The following is a 21,014-nucleotide window of genomic DNA, read 5'->3' as shown; positions in this document are numbered from 1 at the left end:
AGGCCAATTCTTTTAACATATTGTTGGGTTTGATTTGCTAGCGTTTTGTTAAAGGATTTTTGCATATATGTGCAAAAGACATATCCCATGAGAGAGATTGCTCTCTAGTTTTCTTTTCTTGAATGTCTTTGGTTTTGGTTTTTAGACTAATTCTGACCTCATAGAATGAGTTAGGAACTATTCCCTATGCTTCAGTCAGCAAATTAACTTTCTGGCAAGCGCTCCTTTCCTAATTTGTAGACAGCCAACTTATCGGGGTGTGCCTACATGGCCTTTCTTCCGTGTATTCATAGAGACTCTTTGTGACCCCATGAATTGTAGCCACCAGGCTCCTCTGTCCGTGGATTTCCCAGGCAAGATACTGGTGTGGGTTGCCATTTCCTTCTCCAGGGGATCTTCCCAACCAGGGATCGAACCATGTTTCCTGCAAAGCCACTGGTGAAGCCCTACAGAGAGACAGAGAAATAGAGAGAGACTGTTCTTATCAGGCTATTAATCCTATCAGATTAGGACCCTCAACCTTATATCTTTAACCTTAATTAATTCCTCACATCTCTATTTCCAAATGTAGTCATATTGGATGTTTGGGCTTCAATGTACGAATTTCACAGGGACACAATTTAGTCCATGGTACCTTCACTGGTTCCTTCTCCAATGCCCTTACTTTCTTTATGTAGATCCAAGTGAATGAATTATATCATTTTTATTCTCTTGGAAGATTTTAACTTTTTTTTTGCAAGGGAGATCTATTGGCAACAAATTTTCTCAATATTTGTCTGAGAAAGTCTTTATTTCTCTTTCACTTTTAAAGGATAATTTCACAGGAAAGATAATTTCACAGAAGGCAAATTTCTAGGTTTTTGGTTTTTTCTCCTCAAAACTTGAAATGTTTCATTTCACTCTCATTTTGCTTGCATGGTTTCTGAGGAAAGTCAAATCTAAACTCTTACCTTTTCTCTTTTATAAGTTGTGTTTTCCTCTGACTTTCTCTAAAAATTTTTCCTTTATCATTGATTTTCTATAGTTTAAATGTGATATGCCTCGATGAAGCTTTCTCTGCACTAATCCTGCCTGTTTTTCTCTGAGCATCTTGAGTATGTGGGTTGGCATCTGACATTAATTTAGGAAAATTCTGAGTCATTATTATTTCAAGCATGGTTTCTGTTCCTCTCTCCCTTTCTTCTCTAGTGTCCCCAATATTCACGCCACACAGGTTGTAGTTGTCCCGGGGTTTCCTGTTCTGTCTTGTTTTTCTGTCTTTTTCCTCTTTGATTTTCAGTTCCAAAAGTTCATATTATCATATCTTCAAGCTCAGAGATTTTTTTCCTTAACCATGCTCCGTCTACTAATGAAAGCATTTATAAAAGACATTATCCATTTAATTTACTATGTTTTTAAATTCTAGCATTTCTTTTTGGGGTCTTCTGTAGGCTTTCCGTCTCTCTGCTTGCATTATCTGTTATTGCAGGCTATGTAATTTCCTAATTAAAACCCTTAGCATATTCACCATAGCTGAAAAAATATATATATATTGGTCTGAAGATTTTGACATTCCTGCCATATCTGATTCTGGCGCTTGTTCAGTCTCTTAAACTGTACTATTTGCCTTTTAGAACCTTGTAATTTTTTTCTTGAAAGTTTGTCATGATGTACTGAGTAAAAAGAACTATGACAAATAGCCTTTAGTGATATAGCACTAAGGTGTTGGGGAGAGAAACCTATTTTATTATTTACAATTTATATGATTTATATAATTTAAAATCTTATAATTTATAATCATAAGTCTTATGATTAGGTCTCAATCTTTTGGTGAGTCTGTGTCACTGGAATGTAAATTTCACTGGAGTTTCTCAGCTGTTTTTCCTCCCTTAGGTGGGACAGGATGACTAGGAGGCTGGTGTGGAGTTCTGGTAAACTTCCAGCAGGTTATGCTTGGATGAAATAGTTTCTCCTGAGGGCAGGCCTTGTTAAGAAGAAAAGAATGCTCTGGCATATTTCAAGATTGTTACTGTTATGTTCTTCATGCTGGAAGCACAGTGGGGAATTTTCTCTGATAATCTAAGGACCTTGTAGGCTCCTGAAAGTAACATTCATGAAAGCGTGGAAGACTCCATGGCTGGTTTCCCTGGAGTTTTCTATTCTCTGCATTGCCCACACTGAACTTCCAACAGTATGTCATTTATAGCTCAGGTCTTCCTGCTCCAGCACTGGTCTCTCTGGACTTCTCTGCTCATGGGTTTCTGCTCTAGTAGGTTGTGACTCTCTGTATCTGCCCATCTGTCTCTCCAAATGTGGGGACAGCAGTTTGCCCTGTGACCCCACTTTCCAGTGGATCTGAGAAGAGTTGTTGATTTTTCAGTTTGCTCAGGTTTTTATTTGTTTTTAGGGTAGAGTGGCTGCTTTTTTTCTTTTTTAATTTGGCTACATTGGGTCTTAGTTGTGGCGCACGGATCTTCCTTGCATCATGCAGGACCTTTCACTGCAGTGTGTGCCCAGTAGTCGCGGCTTACACACTCTCTGACTGTGGCACACAGGTTCTATCGCACACAGTAGTTGTGGTGTGTGGGCCTAGTTGCCCCATGGCATGTGGGATCTTAATTCCTCAACCGGGGATCAAACCTGTGTCTCCTGGATTGCAAGGCAGGTTCTTAAGCACTGGGCTGCCAGGGAAGTCCCTGAAATGGTTACTGTAAAATAAGCCCATTATATGCTGAACTGGAAACTGGAATTCTGCTTCGTGTTTTTATCACCCAAATATGAGTCCACTGGGACTAATAGAACAAGCTTGCTTTTTTAAAAAAATTTTATTTGTCTTTTAAATCCATACAAAGCATTTGTAGAAGAATCCCAGCTGTTTCACCTGTAGAGTTTTCTTAATCTGGATCTTCTTGATTTCATAATGTTGGTGCAGTTTAACACAGTCATCTGCCTCTAGTTGAAAAATAGCACAGTCATTTTTCCTGCCAACTGGCAGCTGGATCCACTTGATCAGACCCACATCCAATAATCTTGGCAAGATTATTAGTGGCTGTGAATTTTTTCAGCAGAAGGCATATAAAGTCTGGTTTTTCTTCTATTTTATACCAATTTTATTGTGGCATTATTTATAGACAATAAATTCACCAATTTAAAATGTAATATTTGATGGGTTTTGATAAATATGTACAGTCAAGAAACTGTCACAATGATGGCATTGAACATTTCTATCACTCCAAAAGTTCCTTATATCTCTTTACCTATAGCAGTCAAACTCCTCTGCCTATTCACTGTCTCCTGAAAACCATTCATCCTCATTACTATAGTTTTGCCTTTTGCATAATTTCAAACAAACAGACACTACACTATTAGCCTTCTGTGTCTGTATTCTTTTACATTACATGATACTTAGAGATTTACTTCTCTTTCTGTGCAGATAAGTAGTTTATTCTTTTATTATTACACTGTAGTGTTTCATTGTATGAATTTACCACAGTTTGTTCATCTGTTTGCTAGTGGATGAACATTTGAGTTTTTTCCAGTTTGGGGCTGTAATGAATAAAACTTTGCTGAATGTATCTGTCCCCCAAATAACAGCTTATGCAAGCAGCAACCCAGCTCCTCTCTTCTGAGTGTGGAGTCCCAACCTGAATCTACTACTTTTGGTTCACATTTTAGTGCCTTTGAGCAGCTGTTTTTTGTCTTCTGTCCAGAATTTGTGATTGTCTTCTGGACTGTTACGAATTTAGTTTGCTATTTCCTCAAGTATTTGTTCTCAGAATGGTATTCGTCCTATTTTATTATTTAATTTTTATTTATAATTGTATTTGTCTAATTACATGGTATTTCATGAAAAGGCAACTCCCACATTTACTATTTAATTGCCCGTGGGTATAGTTTATATTGGAAAAGTAGGATAAATGTTTAATTCTGCCTTTTTATTTACCCAGTTTTCACACGAATTAGCTTCCATTTCTCTGGTGGCTCAGACAATAAAGGACCTACCTATAATACAGGATACTCAGGTTTGATTACTGAGTTGGAGAGATCCCCTGGAGAAGGAAATGGCAACCCCAATCCAGTATTCCTGCCTGCTAATCCCATGAACAGAGGAGCCTGGTGGGCTACAGTCCACAGGGTCATAAAGAGCTGGATGCCACTGAACAACAAACACTTTCACTTTCACAGCTTCATTCCCAGAAGATAACTAATTAATTTTTTAAATGTATAATTATGATCAATAACTAATAATCTTGCAAAATAAGAAGCACCAGGCTTCTACCTGGTGAATTCTACCAAAGATTAAGAAAGAAATTTTACCAATTCTCTACAGTCTCAGATGATTGAAGAAGAGAGTATATTTCCAAATATTGTATGAGGCTAGCATTATTCTAACACCAAAACCAGACAAAGACATTACAAGAAAACTATAGACAAATGTCTCTCATGAACATACACATAAAAATTCTCAACAAAATATTAGCAAGTCAAATCCAACAATATATAAACAGAACTGTACCCCACAACACAGTGAGATTTATCTCTGGGTTCCAAGGCTGTCTCAGAATTTGAAACTCAATTTGTGTAATCCATCACATCATCTGGGTATGGAGGAAAAAATAATCACATGATTATATCAACATATGCATAAAATGCATTTGACAAAATCCAACACTTATTCATGATAAAAATGGCAAACTAAGGAGAGTTTTCTTAATTTGATAAAGATATCTACAAAAACCTTAAAGCTAATGGTGAGAAACTGGAAGCTTTCTGAAACAAGAAAGCTTGAAACAAGCTCTGAAACCAGACAAGGATGTCCTCACTTACTATTAGTTTTCAAGATTGTACTGCAACTGCTAGCTTATGCAATAAGATAAGAAAAATATCATTATGCAATGTATTTAAGTATATTTGTTGAGTTTTAGTTCTTTGTAATTCTCCTTCTTACTAAAGTACAAAATTTCTATCTCTGGATAGTGAAATTCTCTTTGAATTGGCTCCTGAATTTTCCGATATAACCCTGTTTTAAATACTTTTGTGCCATCTACTTTGTTGAGGTGTTATATGCCTATTTTGTTCATTTCCTTTCTCTGACCAGAATGACTAGATGGATAATTGTTTCTAGACCTTTTCAGTGGACAATTAGGGCACACACATACACACACTATAGCTCTCTCTTTAAAACGCCTCATATATTCTCAATGCTTTTTCCAATTAAAAACAGAATGACAGACTTTTTATTTAATTTGGTCTATATTACACTACTGTGTCATTTCTTACATTCTGACAATCCTGGAAGGTCATAGGAAATATCCCATAATTACTCATTTATTTTTCTCTCTATATACGAGAATATTATAAAAATAATATCATCACTATGATTATTGAAAATAGTTTAAAATTATAAAAAATTAAAAATGCAATTCTATTCTTTCTAGTTACAATACATCTAAATGTGAGATTTCATAATGTTTAATTTTTATTTAGAGTTAGTTCTGTACATATTTATATATTTACTTCTTGCTACCAATCTTTACATAAATATCTCTGTAAATTTTGGTTGCTTTAAGCTATTTTTCTAGTAAATTACTTAAGAAGAACTCAATGGAAGCAATAAATATTCCCTGAAAACTTGCTTGTTGATAACAACTATGTTCTATTTTTAGAGATCTGTTTTACTGGATAGAAAATACTTTGTTCACATTTTCTTTCCTTAATACATTAAATATGTTACTTTATTTTCTTCTGGTGTAAAGATATGATGTAAAAAATTTGATGACAGTAGACAGTATATTTTTATATGTCTTTTAAGTCATATTTTTTTTTCTCCTGAGCATCATTGCCTTTTTCCTTTATTTTCTAATAATTTCACCAGAATGTCCTTGTGTATGTTTTTCTGATTCTATATACTTAAGTACACATTATGCTCTATTAATATTCAGTTTCAAACAAACGTTTAGTATTATTTTAGGAAAATTTTCATAAACTTAGTTTTGTAATGTTGATTTCCTTTGTTACGACACCTAATATAATATCAGATAAACTTAGTTTTGTAATGTTGATTTCCTTTGTTAGGTCACCTAATATAATGTTGGATCTCCCCCCCCCCCATCTTAATTATGTCACTGTCTGAATTCCTTTTCTTTTCTTGTTTCCTTATAATTAAATAAATTCTTCTTTTAATCATTTTTAAGCAAGATTTCTTGAGTTTATTCACTCTGGTTTTCCTCCTAGAGAATCTTGATTTCTAAAATGACTTATCTCTCACTTCTAATTCTTGAATTTTTTGTCTCAGAATTTTTATAATTTTGAGTTATCCTGTTTTTCATATTTTGTATTTTTCTTAATATATTTTAGCTTGTTTTGAAACAATACTTTATAATTTTTTCTGTCTGTTGTATACAACTTTCTGGTATTTTTTATTGTCTGTAGAGATGTCATTCTGGTTCTTATTCTTTTTTCTATAGTAATTTTGGATGGGATTTGATTTCAATAGTTTTGCGTTGATCATTTTAATATAATTTTAGTCCCTCTGAACTTTTAGGCACTTGACTCATACGGGCTCTGCCTTCATAAAATGTATTTTTCTCTTTGTTTTTGTGTGGTGTAAAAATGTGGCATATTGCTAAGATTTCTTGGCTTTATTTACTCTGTCCAATTTTGACTCTTTTCTTTGACACTCTATCCCAGTCCTGCTCAGTTTTCACTTTGCTTCCATCAATTTTTCCTCTTACATAGTCCTGTTCTACAAAGGAGTCCTACCAATTCAGTTTCAAGAATTCATAGTGGCTAGACTTCTCCAAACTCATTAAATCTCACTGTGGTTCTTTGTACTTAAATGCCAGTACAGGGTGCAAAATGCTTCTGAGATGCAGTTACTATTCTCAGATTGGTCTGCCAAAATTCAAGATGACTATTTCATATTATTCTATTCTTAGGTCAGTCAGGTGTACTCTGCTTTCTCTCAGCAATGTCAACAACATTTTGACCTTGTGGCTATTGGTGGTTTGTCCCTGTTTGTATTTGGGGGTGTATGGTTTTACTCTGTGGCCAGTATTTGCTGCAAATATTGTTTTCGCTCCCTAGTTTCTTTAACTTTTCATGTGAGAATTTAGAAAGATATAAAAGCTGTGCTACAGATTAACAGCTGCACTACTGCCATCATCTTGCCAGATTTCACATTTTTTCCTCTTAAAAGATAAGGCTATTTTCCAGGTCAATGCATATAGATCTAGTACATTCTTTTTATAAATAATGTTTTAAAATGCAATTTATTCAGCCATTTCCTTTTATAATAAGCTTTGTCATATATATTGAAAATATTTTCTCCCAGTCTATTTTGACAGAAAGTCTTAAATTTTATGTACTCAAATCTGTTGTTACTTCTTTTATGGTTTCTGGGCTTCTCAATGCTCTTAAGTTATCTGCTGTTCTCAGATTTATACAAGTACCTCTTAAATATTCTACTGACATACTTCTTTTGTGATATTTCATTTTTAAATTGTGGATTTATTTTTTGTGTAGTATCAAATATGGTATATTTTTATTTTTCCAGATGGATAGTAATTGAATAGTGTATTTTATGCAATATATTATAAAGTCATATTTATTATGTTTAAAATTCATGTATACTTGGATAAGTTTCTAACTCAATATTCTCCTATTTGACTATTCCTATGCCAATATATTCTATTAAGATTATGGTAAGTTGATAGTAATGCATTATATTTAGTAGGATGAAAATCCCTCATTTAATTCTCAATTTTAAGTGATTATCAATTTTTCATAATTACCTTTGTGAATGAAATAGAAAATATAATTTTTTACTTTACTAAAAATCCTTTATTGTGATTTAATTGGAAATGCATTAAATATATATATATGTACATATACATATATATATATAGGGAACACTGCCATTTGTATGACTTAATCTTTGCATCCAAGATATGCTACTCTTCCAAAGTTATTCAGGTCTCAATTTTATAAATATTGCTTTTGCTCTCTAGATTTTACAGTTTTTTCTTTGAAGTTTATGGAATATTTTATTTTATTTATTTATTTTTCTATTTATTTTTATTAGTTGGAGGCTAATTACAATACTGTAGTGATTTTTGCCATACATTGACATGAATCAGCCATGGATTTACATGTATTCCCCATCCAGATCCCCCCTTCTGCCTCCCTCCCCATCCCATCCCTCTGGGTCTTCCCAGGGCACCAGCCCTGAGCACTTGTCTCATGCATCCAACCTGGGCTGGTGATCTGTTTCACCCTTGATAGTATACTTGTTTCAATGCTGTTCTCTCAGAATATCCCACCCTCGCCTTCTCCCACAGAGTCCAAAAGTCTGTTCTGTACATCTGTGTCTCTTTTTCTGTTTTGCATATAGGGTTACCGTTACCATCTTTTTAAATTCCATATATATGCATTAGTATACTGTATTGGTCTTTATCTTTCTGGCTTACTTCACTCTGTATAATGGGCTCCAGTTTCATTAAAATGGTCTCCAGAATCATTAGAACTGATTCAAATGAATTCTTTTTAATGACTGAGTAATATTCCATAGTGTATATGTACCACAACTTTATGGGCTTGGTCACACAAAAATTTTACTTTAAAAAAATAGAGATTTTTCACAGCATGTTGTCCAAATATGATCAAATAAGGATAGAAAGCAACAATAAAAGATTGTCTAGGAGAGTTTTCATACACTGCTAGTGAAGATAAAAGATGACATTACTGTTCAGTCACTAAGTCATGTCTGACTCTTTGTGGCCCCATGGACTACAGCATGCCAGGCTTCCTTGTCTTTCACTATCTCCCAGAGTTTGCTCAAGTTCATGTCCATTAAGTCAGTGATGCCAGCTAACCATCTCATCCTATGCTGCCCTCTTCTTCTTTGGCTTCAATCTTTCCCAGCATCAGGGTCTTTTCCAATGAGTTGACTCTTCACGTCAAGTAGCCAAAGTTTCAAAAACTTTGAAAACTGAAAGACTAAAGCTGAACACTGAATCCCCAGCATTTCACCACCAAGTAGATGCTCTGTGTACGGATGTATAACAAAACATAACAGTGTACACAGCAGTATATTATCCATAATATTCTCAAATTGGAGACATCCCTAGTATCCTTCAGTTGTAGACTACACAAATAACTTCTGATATCTTCAAACAATAGAATACTACATAGCAGTGAGAAAGAACAAACCATTCTTTCATGGATAAACATAGATGAATATCATAAAGACAATGTTAAATAAAAGAAACCAGATAAGAAAGAGTACATACCATTTAATGTCATTTATATAAAGTTAAAAAATGAGGAAAACATTTATGGAACTTGGGATAATGGTACCCTTGGGGACATAGCAACTGGGAGGGACTATGATGACTGCTGAAGAAATGATGATGTTTTCTGTTGATCCCTTTATGAAAAGCTGTGAAGCTGTACATTTATTATTTATGCACCCTTTTGTGTGTGTTACATTCTAGTAACAAATGCACTTAAGGACGTGTCCAAGATATATTGTTAATTGTACTTATTTCCTGAATAAGCAAGGAAAAATCCACTCCCAAATCCACACAAACAAACACATATATCAATTTCAGTACACAAATATACATTTTTCCTCAGATGGAACAGGCAGTTTTGTTGCTGTTCATCCATTACTTTTTTACTGAATTTTTAATCTAAAGAAGTTTTGACAAATGGCTCTGGTAGAATTACAACATTGAGAAGAGATGAATTTTAATACAGAGGAAGGAAGTGTCTGGTCCTGCCTGCTTCTTTTAAAGCTGTCCGCCCCCCCCGTACCAAAGTTGCAGTGTCTCCAAGAGCAGGATGTACTCTTGTACTCTTTAAGGTTTGAAACCTTAAGTGCCTGCTCTAGTCCATCTCATTGTGCTTACAAATTTCCTGCAAATCTGAATGCTTCTGATCCTGAGATTCTTCTCACATTTGGGGCTCCAAACATCTCTTGTATCTCATACCATTTTTTGGACCAAATTTATACCCTACTAATCATGTGGCCCAAGGCCCCCTGAATAAAGAGATGCCTCCCTCTCAGCATCTACATCTTGATGTAGCCTCTCTCATCATTTTCCACAGCCTCTTGATTGTTGTTGACCCTGAAAAATGTTCTAGACTGAGGATATGTTGTTCATTCACTAAGTTGTGTCCAACTCTTTGTGATCCCAGGGACTTCAGCATGCCAGGCTTCCCTGTCCTTCACTATCTCCCAGAGTTTGCTCAAACTCATGTCCATTGGGTCGGTGATGTCATCCAACCATCTCACCCTCTGTATCCCCTTTCTTCTCTTGCCCTCAATCTTTCCCAGCATTGTGGTCTTTTCCAGTGAGTTGGCTCTTCACTTCAGGTGCCCAAAGTATTGGAGCTTCAGCATTAGTTCTTCCAATGAATATTCGGGGTTGATTCCATTTAGTGTTGATTGGTTTGTTCTCCTTGCTGTCCAAGGGTCTCTCAAGAGTCTTCTCCAGCACCACATTTTGAAAGCCTCAATTCTTCAGTGCTTGGCCTTCTTTATGGCCTCTCACATCTGTATGTGATTACTGGAAATTCCATAGCTTTGACTAGATGGACATTTGTTGGCAAAGTGATGTCTGAGGGTATTGATTAAAAAAAAAAAAAAACCCTTCATTTTAAAATTCAGACTTAAAACTATCAAAATATAGAAAGAATTCCTGCATCTTATTCCAGATTCCCCAATTTGACATTTTACCCCATTTGCTTCATCAGTCTCTCGTTCTGAATTCTCATTATTCGCGGTAGTTTTGTTGCATAAAGTCATCACAGACACTGAATTAGCAAGTACTGAACTGCCACGGGAAAAACAGTATTAGGTTCCCCTGAACTTCTGCTTATAACATTTATCAACTGATCTTTACCAAACCTTGTTTAATGTGTATATCTAATAGGACAGTTTTAAAAACATATATTAATGTCATTGATTCATTAACATTTAATTCATAGCCAATTGCACTGTCACCCACGCCTGAAGTGGGGGTTATTCGTTTTTTCCACAAAGTACATCACAGCTGGTTTACACTCAGGAATACCACACAACACGTCAGCCCTATTTTAGGGGCCTTTTAAACAACAAAATCACCAACAAAATGCATAAAAAATGCAAGCATTGTGCCACTAAACTGAATGAAAATGACACTTATTTGCAATCTGAGAGCTACAAGAAGGCAGAACATCACTTGGTCAACACCCACTGGAAAGTGTGCATTGGATGACTCAATTTTTTCACACCCTGTACATGTCTATGAATGACTACAAAAGCACTGCAAGTGCTGATTTTGTGGTTACAAATAATTTTAGTGGGTAAATAAATTTTCAGGTAATAATGAATGATGATGAAAGTCACTCAGTTGTGTCCGACTCTTTGTGCTCCATGGACTATACAGTCTATGGAATTCTCCAGGCCAGAATACTGGAGTGGGTAGCCTTTCCCTTTTCCAGGGGATCCTCCCAACCCAGGGATTGAACTCAGGTTTCCTGCATTGCAGGTGGATTCTTTACCAACTGAGCCTCCAGGGAAGCCCAAATTTGCAAGTAGGAAGCCCATAAATAATGAGGATCAACTATGCATATGTATATACATGGATATATGTATAGATACATCCACACACACATATTTCTGAAACATTTGGGAGTAAGTTGCACATATTATATTCCTTTAGTCCTTAAGTATTTTAGTATATATTTACTAAAAACAAGGGTGTTATCTTATATAACCATATAACAATGATCACCACCTAGAAATTAACCTTGATAAAGTGCTGTTATTGCAGCTACAGATTTCATTTATGTTTCGCCAATTATTTCACTCATGTCCATTATATTTCAGGATGCAATCCAGAATTACATGTTACATTTAGCTGTCATGTCTCCTTAGTTTCCTTTAATGTGTAAGAGTTCCTTGGTCTTTATTTGCCTTTTATTGATGCAGCCTTTTTGGTAGTATCAGGGGTTGGAAGTAACAAGGAGAAAGTTGTGAAAGATGTAAATAAAGGGGAATGAGAGAATATTCATTATTACACATTGTTGGATTCTCATGACGATGTCACAGAGGGAGTGTAGCAATGGTAAATAATAGCTAATGTTTTTCTGCCTACTACTTTAATCTTATTCTTTCTGAATTAATTCTTTATACAAATGAGGGCAGTGAGGGTCAGAGAAGTTAAGCATTTATAGAAGGTCACATAAATAGCAGTGGTGGGATTAGAACTCAAATCAGTTTAATAAGGTACTAAAGGGACTTCCCTGGTAGTCCAGTGGCTAAAACTTCTTGTTCCCAATGTAGGGGGCCTGGGTTTGATCCATGGTCAGGGAACTAGACCCTACATGCTACAACTAAGAGTTCACATGCTGTAACTGAAAAAAAAAAAAAAAACAACAACCCTGCATGCCACAGTGGAGATCAGAGATCTTGTGTGCCACAACTGAGACATAGCACAGCTGAATAAATGAATAAAAAAGGCACTAAAAAGCAATGCTCTTTTAGATGTACGCCCCAATGTTACAAAGATGGCACCCAATGAAACATCTAAAAATCTCAAGTACTACCTAATTGCTATACTGCCCTTATTTTTCTCGTCCCCTATCATTAGAAAAAATCCACAAAAATAATATGAGAAAAACCATAGTGGGCTTTAACAAAACAATTGTGAATCCAAACAGAACCACTAAAAATTTTCCATTGAAAGGTGGCCTAGAGGCAATCTCATTATCATTTTTCCCATGAGCATCTCCCATGAGGATGAATGTAATTTTATTGTTCAACTTCACCTTTAAGACTTGTAAAAAGCAATATTCACAAAGTTTTTAGCAGAGTCTCCCTTAAGGTAGGAGATATATAGATTAGATTAGTCTGTGTTCTCAGGCGTGTTGGAAAGGGACTTATCTTGGGAGTTAAGTTTGAATTTAGGGACTGTAATCTCAACCCAGGAAAATTCTGTCTGCTTAACTAGAATACTTGTTCTTGTCCCAGTGGTCAAGTGAATACCCTGCATTGTCAAAATACTTTGTAATAGCTGAGACCTACAGTAAGTGAGAACACAAGGCTGTAGGTGGGATGCTGGTGGCAGTTGAACATCTACATAAGAACTAAACATGCATCATTTCTGTGATTCTTCTGCCTTTGTTTGGAATCATAGAAGCAGAAACACAGAACTGGAAGGAATATAGAAATAATCTTGTCTAACTCTTGAATTTGGGGGATTTTCCTATTAAAATGATTTCTAAACAGGTAACATTCAGTGTGTGTATGCTAAGTCGCTTCAGTCATGTCCGATTCTGTGCCAATCTGTGGATGGTAGCCTTCCAGGCTCTTCTGTCCTTGGGATTCTCCAGGCAAGAATATACTGGAGTTCATTGCCATGCCCTCCTCCAGGGGATCTTCCAGAACATTCAGTGAGCTCTTATGCTCAATGTTATGCAAGCTATGTTTCGTTGTTTAAGTTTCACAATTCTCTGAGGTGGATATTAATTACTATTTAAAGTTTACAGATGGTGAAACTGGGGCCCAGTAACTTGTCCTAGGTCACACAGCTAAGAAGTAATATATTAAAGTCTGAAGTCAGGGCTAACCAAGAAATCTATGCTCCTTTCATCCCACCCCTGATTTCCTTGCTATAAAGTTTCTATCTTCTCTGAGGAACTTGTTGATATGTTAATAGTTATTAATAACTACTACTGGTCTAAGAAAAATCGTGAACTAGATAAAACTGCTCTTGGTATCTTTTGAGTCATCATCGTAACCCTTTTACAAGGTTGGCTCATATATCTTGGCCCGGTGTCTTTAAGATGTTTTTCCTTTATCTACCATTGGGATTTTCTCAGACCCAAAGATGCCATTGAGAGAGTCAGGTAAATTAATCCTTATGAATGTGAAAATGGGAAATTATTCAGCAAGTACATTTTAGAGAAGATGTACACTTTTTTTCCCTAAGATAGAGTTAATACTTGTGTCAAATTTATTGAGGTGGGATTTTTCTGGCCAGTCAGTCTATACAAGGTTGTGTGGGATCAAGTCTGTTATGAAGTAGAAAGAAGTACATCTGTAAAAATATATTATTAATGCTCAGATCTTCTATGTTATCTGTTTCATAACTCCTGATAGGTTAGCCACATAGGTACAAGAAATAAAAATGGTACATCAGGAGGTGTAAAGGAAGTTTGAGATCTGATGTAATCAGTCAGTTCAGTTGCTCAGTCGTGTCCGACTCTTTGCGTCCCCATGAATCGCAGCACGCCAGGCCTTCCTGTCCATCACCAACTCCCGGAGTTTACTCAAACTCATGCCCATCGAGTTGGTGATGCTATCCAGCCATCTCATCCTCTGTCATCCCCTTCCCTCCTGCCCCCAATCCCTCCCAGCATCAGGGTCTTTTCCAATGAGTCAACTCTTCACATGAGGTGGCCAAAGTATTGGAGTTTCAGCTTCAGCATCAGTCCTTCCAAGGAACACCCAGGACTGATCTCCTTTAGGATGGACTGGTTGATCTCCGTGCAGTCCAAGGGACTCTCAAGAGTCTTCTCCAACACCACAGTTCAAAAGCATCAATTTTTTAGCATCAGTTTTCTTCAGAGTCCAACTCTCACATCCATATATGACCACTGGAAAAACCATAGCCTTGACCAGATGGACCTTTGTTGGCAAAGTAATGTCTCTGCTTTTTAATATGCTATCTAGGTTGGTCATAACTTTCCTTCCAAGGAGTAAGCGTCTTTTAATTTCATGGCTGCAGTCACCATCTGCAGTGATTTTGGAGCCCCCCACAATAAAGTCTGACACTATTTCCACTGTCTCCCCATGTATTTCCCATGAGGTGATGGGACCAGATGCCATGATCTTAGTTTTCTGAATGTTGAGCTTTAAATCAATTTTTTTCACTCTCCTCTTTCACTTTCATCAAGAGGCTTTTCAGTTCCTCTTCACTTTCTGCCAAAAGGGTGGTGTCATCTGCATATCTGAGGTTAATTCCAGCTTGTGCTTCTGCCAGTCCAGCGTTTCTTATGATGTACTCTGCATAGAAGTTAAATAAACAGGATGACAATATATAGCCTTGACATACTCCTTTTCCTGTTTGGAACCAGTCTGTTTTTCCATGTCCAGTTCTAACTGTTGCTTCCTGACCTGCATACAAGTTTCTCAAGAGGCAGGTCAGGTGGTCTGGTATTCCCATCTCCTTCAGAATTTTCCACAGTTTATTGTGATCCACACAGTCGAAGGCTTTGGCGTAGTCAATAAAGCAGAAAGAGATGTTTTTCTGGAACTCTCTTGCTTTTTCGATGATCCAGCGGATATTGGCAATTTGATCTCTGGTTCCTCTGCCTTTTCTAAATCCAGCTTGAACATCTGGAAGTTCTCGGTTCACATATTGCTGAAGCCTGGCTTGGAGAATTTTGAGCATTACTTTACTAGCATGTGAGATGAGTGCAATTGTGTGGTAGTTTGAGCATTCTTTGGGATTGCTTTTCATAGGGTATGGAATGAAAACTGACCTTTTCCAGTCCTGTGGCCACTGCTGAGCTTTCCAAATTTGCTGGCATATTGAGTGCAGCACTTTCACAGCATCATCTTTCAGGATTTGAAATAGCTCAACTGGAATTCCATCACATACACTAGCTTTGTTCATAGTGATGCTTCCTAAGGCCCACTTGACATTCCAGGATGTCTGGCTCTAGGTGAGTGATCACACCATTGTGATTATCTGGGTCATGAAGATCTTTTTTGTACAGTTCTTCTGTGTATTCTTGCCATCTCCTCTTAATATCTTCTGCTTCTGTTAGGTCCATACCATTTCTGTCCTTTATCAAACCCATTTTTGCATGAAATGTTCCCTTGGTATCTCTAATTTTCTTGAAGAGATCTCTAGTCTTTCCCATTCTGTTGTTTTCCTCTATTTCTTTGCATTGATCACTGAGGAAGGCTTTCTTTTCTCTCCTGGCTATTCTTTGGAACTCTGCATTCAAATGGGAATATCTTTCCTTTTCTCCTTTGCTTTTTGCTTCTCTTCTTTTCACAGCTATTTGTAAGGCCTCCTCAGACAACCATTTTGCCTTTTTGCATTTCTTTTCCATGGGGATGGTCTTGATCCCTATCTCCTGTACAATGTCATGAACCTTTGTCCATAGTTCATCAGGCACTCTGTCTATGAGATCTAGTCCCTTAAATATATTTCTCACTTCCACTGTATATTCATAAGGAATTTTATTTAGATCATGCCTGAATGGTCTAGTGGTTATCCCTCCTCTTTTCAGTTTAAGTCTAAATTTGGCAATAAGGCATTCATGATCTGAGCCATAGTCAGCTCCAGGTCTTGTTTTTGCTGACTGTATAGAGCTTCTCTATCTTTGGCTGCAAAGAATACAATCAATCATATATTATTATTGTTCACACAGAGAAGTTTTAAGAATGCTTGGCTAAAGGCTTTCATTCTCTTTTTGCATAAAAAATTATAAAGAATATAAAATGTAGTAGCAGAAACAACAGAATCGGAATTAAGTAGTCATGATACTATCAAATCAGTTTTGAATCAACTGCTGATCTCTATACCCACAGCACTTCACTCATTTCATTGCACAGAAGAAGTTCAAATGGCTGGAGAGTTTTACAGTGCTCCCACTTTATGACATGGAAGCATGGAGAAGTTCTTGCTCCAGCCATAATGCCTGAAGATCATTCTCTGTCAAAGCAAAATTCACATCTGAAACCCATGTGTTTAACATCTGCAGAAGGAGGGGAAAAGGAAGGTGTGATCAATGCATTATGAAGCTCTAGATATGATTAATCTTCCACGTGATATGGAAACTTAGGAAAGAAATGGAAAATTATTTTTATCAAGTATCCTTTATGTCTAATAGTTTCAAAGAAAAAAACCTACAAACATACATAGAACTATACATGTGCATGAATGTCTCTATTATCTAGTGCCAAATTAGGTGATAAAATATGACAGGAGGAGAGTTAAGTAGCTCCAAGGCAGGGCAGTGAGGATAAACTGCTCTCCTTACAAAGGAAAGGTAAACAGCTTCTGATCCTCCATATTTAGGGAAATCTAGTTAAATAACTCCTTACTAAATTTCAGAAGCTGTGATGATCTGCTTCAATGAAAAGAAACTGTGATTGGGGCTACCATCTTTTTAAAGTCGCAGTGGTTCACCCTCACGTGCCGGGGTGCATCTGGTGTTTGTGAGGGCCTAGGTGAGTTGATAAAGACACTGCCATTGCACCCTTCCGTTCTTTGGTGGTGCTGGATACTCTGCAATTTTTCATAAGAAGTAGCCTTTCCTCTGATTTATTTACTTTGATTACTTCTGATTATTTACCTTATTGGGTGGATGCAAATTTCAGAGACTGCCACTATAATCTCTCTCATTCCAACCAATGTGAGTAGCTTCAAATACCTTCATCAATTATATATTTAGGGCCTGTGGAAGCTACCAAAGAATAGGTTCAAAGACCTATTGGACCCACAAGCAGATGATCTTGACCAATAAGTACACTGATTACTTGGCTTCCATAAGCTCGCATTCATATTGGAGGACCGAGATGCTGCTCTGCCTTTCCTGAGAAAGTCTGGGTATTACTAACTCCCCCATGGGCTTTACCCTGGGAAGTGTCTAGATTTCTTTGGAGCAAGAAAAAAGGAATATTTGCTATATATGCCTGAGTGGCACTAGAGGGTGATTCTTCAAAGGAATCTAACCTTCCTTTCAAACAATGTTATTTAATTATTTATTTTTAAAATTAATTAATTTATTTGTTTTACTTTACAACATTGTATTGGTTTTGCCATATATTGACTTGAACTCGCCGTGGGTATACATGTTGCAGATGTAAAGCTGGAAACTGGGTATAAAGCAGTGGTTCTCCACTACAGTACTGACATCAGCCTTCTGTTCACCAGATTTCAACTCCTCTCTGCACACAAACCAAACAGCACCTTAGCCAGCTGTTCTCGTATCTCAGCTCTGCAGACATCATGGTCTCATCACCTTCATGAGGCCTCTGGGTCGTCAGTGGACTGGATATCACTCCAGTCTTGATACCATGATGTTGATGCCATATGCCTTGCCTCTGATGGTTAGGAGTTTCCCCCAGGCTTCAGCATCCTGGAGCCCAGCTCTATGGTAGACAACGCTCACCACCAAGCTTCTCAAAATTTCCAGTGTCCCCTTAACAACAAAACATTTATCTCTGAGGCCAACTCAAGGATGGACAGAGAAGAGCACAGAAGCATAGAGGGGAATTTGGTATAAATCAGTGGGCAATCAGTGAAGAGAGGATTTAGTAAATGGAGCTATAAACTTGGTTCTCCTTAAGGAGAAAGTAATTAAATACCTGGATTATATCCCTATCTCACCCCATACAAAAATAAATCCCAGATGGAGATAAATTCATATCTTAAATTTGAAGAGCAAACCAAAGCAAGAAAACCAAACAATAACTTCATGACCTTAGATCAGGAAAAGAATTCTTAAACAAGAAAACACAAAAACAAAAACAAAGGCACTAATGTGAGGGAAATATTGATAAATATTACAACTTAACAGTAAAAACTTTAATCCAAGAGACAACCCACAAATTTAGAGATTATTTCAATATTTTAGCACAAGCTTTATATCCAGAAAATTCCAAGGCCATCTACCAGTAGGTAAGAGAAATATAATGATACAAATAGTATGAATAATAAATTCATAGAATAGGTAATCCAAATGGTAAATGAGAATGGCAATTAAAGTAATAACAAATTACTATTTTGCACATCAGATTCCCACACCTCTATGTTCAAAGGATCTTTCAATGAATTTGTCAGGGAGAAAGTGGTCTCCTTGTCCTATTCCTCTGCCATCTTAAGACTGCCCCTCTCCACAACTCTAAATATCTCAAGAGTGAGGGAGAGTGTAGGGTAGTAACAGTTATACAGGGCTAGGGGTAAAGGATTTAATGAAGCTGAATGCGTTCCTATCCTACAATGCAGCAGTTTCATTTCCAGGATGATTGTAATTGGAACCACACAGAAAATGTCTTCCTCTTTAGTTTGTCATGATATTCAAAAGTCCTATAAACAGATGCTTGTCTTTAGATTAAGCTACTGTTTATGAAAGTTCATGGCTGAAATGCAAATATCTTTCATTGGAGGAACACATTAACCAGCAACGTGGATTATTTGATCAGCTTAACTTTCCTCTTTGACAATAGTCCTAGGCGAGGATCCATGGGAAGGACAAAAAGAAATGCCTTAGAAGTAAAAATGCTTTTGAGAGGGCATTCAAGGAAGCAACAATAGGCACACTGTCACCTTTTCTTCCTCGTCCAAGTTTGATTTAGCTGCATCTTCGCAGCTAAGCATTTAGTGGGTTTAATGAAACCTTTGGTTTTGTGGGAACATTAGCAGAGAACTCTAGTAAGGGGCTTCTTTCCCAGTGAGCTCAGTAAGCTCAGAGATCTACATGGGGGAACTGGAAAGAGGACTGTAAAGTGAGAGACCCAGGGATATTACTAAACTGATAAGCACTATGGATCAAGGTTATAGGAGGAAGGCAAGCTTAGCCATATTTCATGAATGTAACTGGTCTCACTGGCCTTCAGTGGAGATGTGGCTGAGTGCCTAGCCCTGAACTTGCAGGAGTGGGGGCAAGAGAGACTGCCACTGGTTTCTTAGCAAGGGTCTAGAGCCCATGATAGGGGTCACTTTTATTCTCAACTATTTCGGGGACATGCTGTCTCTTCGAGTAACCAGCAACCACAAGCCCTGATGAGTAGTCAACAACAAGAATACAAACATTGTTGTTCAGTCACTAAGTCATGTCCAACTCTTTGCGACCCCATGGACTGAAGCATGCCAGGCTTCTCTGTCCTCTACCATCTCCCTGGGTTTCCCCAAACTCATGCCCATTGAGTCAGTGATGCCATCCAACCATCTCATCCTCTGTCGCCCCATTTTCTTCTTGCCCTCAGTTTTTCCCAACATCAGGATCTTTTCCAATGAGTTGGCTCTTCGCATCAGGTGGCCAAAGTATTGGAGTTTTGGCATCAATCCTTCCAATGAATATTCAGGACTGATTTCCTTCAGGATTGACTGGTTTGATCTCCTTGCTGTTCAAGGGACTCTCAAGAGTCTTCTCTAGCATTACAGTTCGAAAGCATCAATTCTTCAATGCTCAGCCTTCTTTATGGTCCAACTTTCACATCCATACATGACTACTGGAAAAACTATAGCTTTGATTGTATGGACCTTTGTCAGCAAATTTATGTCTCTGCTTTTTAAAACACTGTCAGGTTAACGTATCTATTTTCCAAGAAGCAAGTGTCTTTAAATTTCATGGCTGAAGTCACCATCTGCAGTGATTTTGGAGACCAAGAAAATAGTCTGTCACTCCTTCCATTGTTTCCTCATCTGCCATGAAGTGATGGGGCCAGATGCTATGATCTTATTTTTTTGAATGTTGAGTTTTAAGCCAGCTTTTTCACTCTCCTCTTTCACCTTCATCAAGAGGCTCTTTAGTTCTTCTTCTCTTTCTGCTGTTAAAGTGGTATCATCTGCATACCTGGGGTTGTTCATATTTCTTCTGGAGATCTTTATTCCAGCTTGTAATTCATCTAGCCCAGCAATTTGCAAACATACAAAACAATAATAATAGTAACAGTAGTAATATTTTAGTGGGTCCAAAAGCCTGAGAAAAGATACATGAAAAACAGATCATGTGTCCAGTGAATTAGAACCACTGAAATAGGCTGATAGGTACTCCAATCAAGATGACAGACTAGAAGCATGTGGAGCTCACCTCATCCCACAAATATGTAGAAAATACATCTACATGAGGAATAATTCTCACAGAATACTGACCAACTGCTGGCAGAAGATCTCAGACAGCCAATATTTCAAGAAAGATCTCCAAGTAACTGGGTATGATGAATGAAATAGGCAGATGACAACATGAACAAAAAATAATAAATGTGCTTGAAGAAAGTAAAGTTGACCTACTAACACAAAAAG

The sequence above is a fragment of the Odocoileus virginianus genome, chromosome 12, assembly GCF_023699985.2.
Source record: "Odocoileus virginianus isolate 20LAN1187 ecotype Illinois chromosome 12, Ovbor_1.2, whole genome shotgun sequence".
NCBI lineage: Eukaryota > Metazoa > Chordata > Mammalia > Artiodactyla > Cervidae > Odocoileus > Odocoileus virginianus.
The sequence above is the reverse complement of the archived record's forward strand: the minus strand, read 5'-3'. Positions refer to the sequence as shown.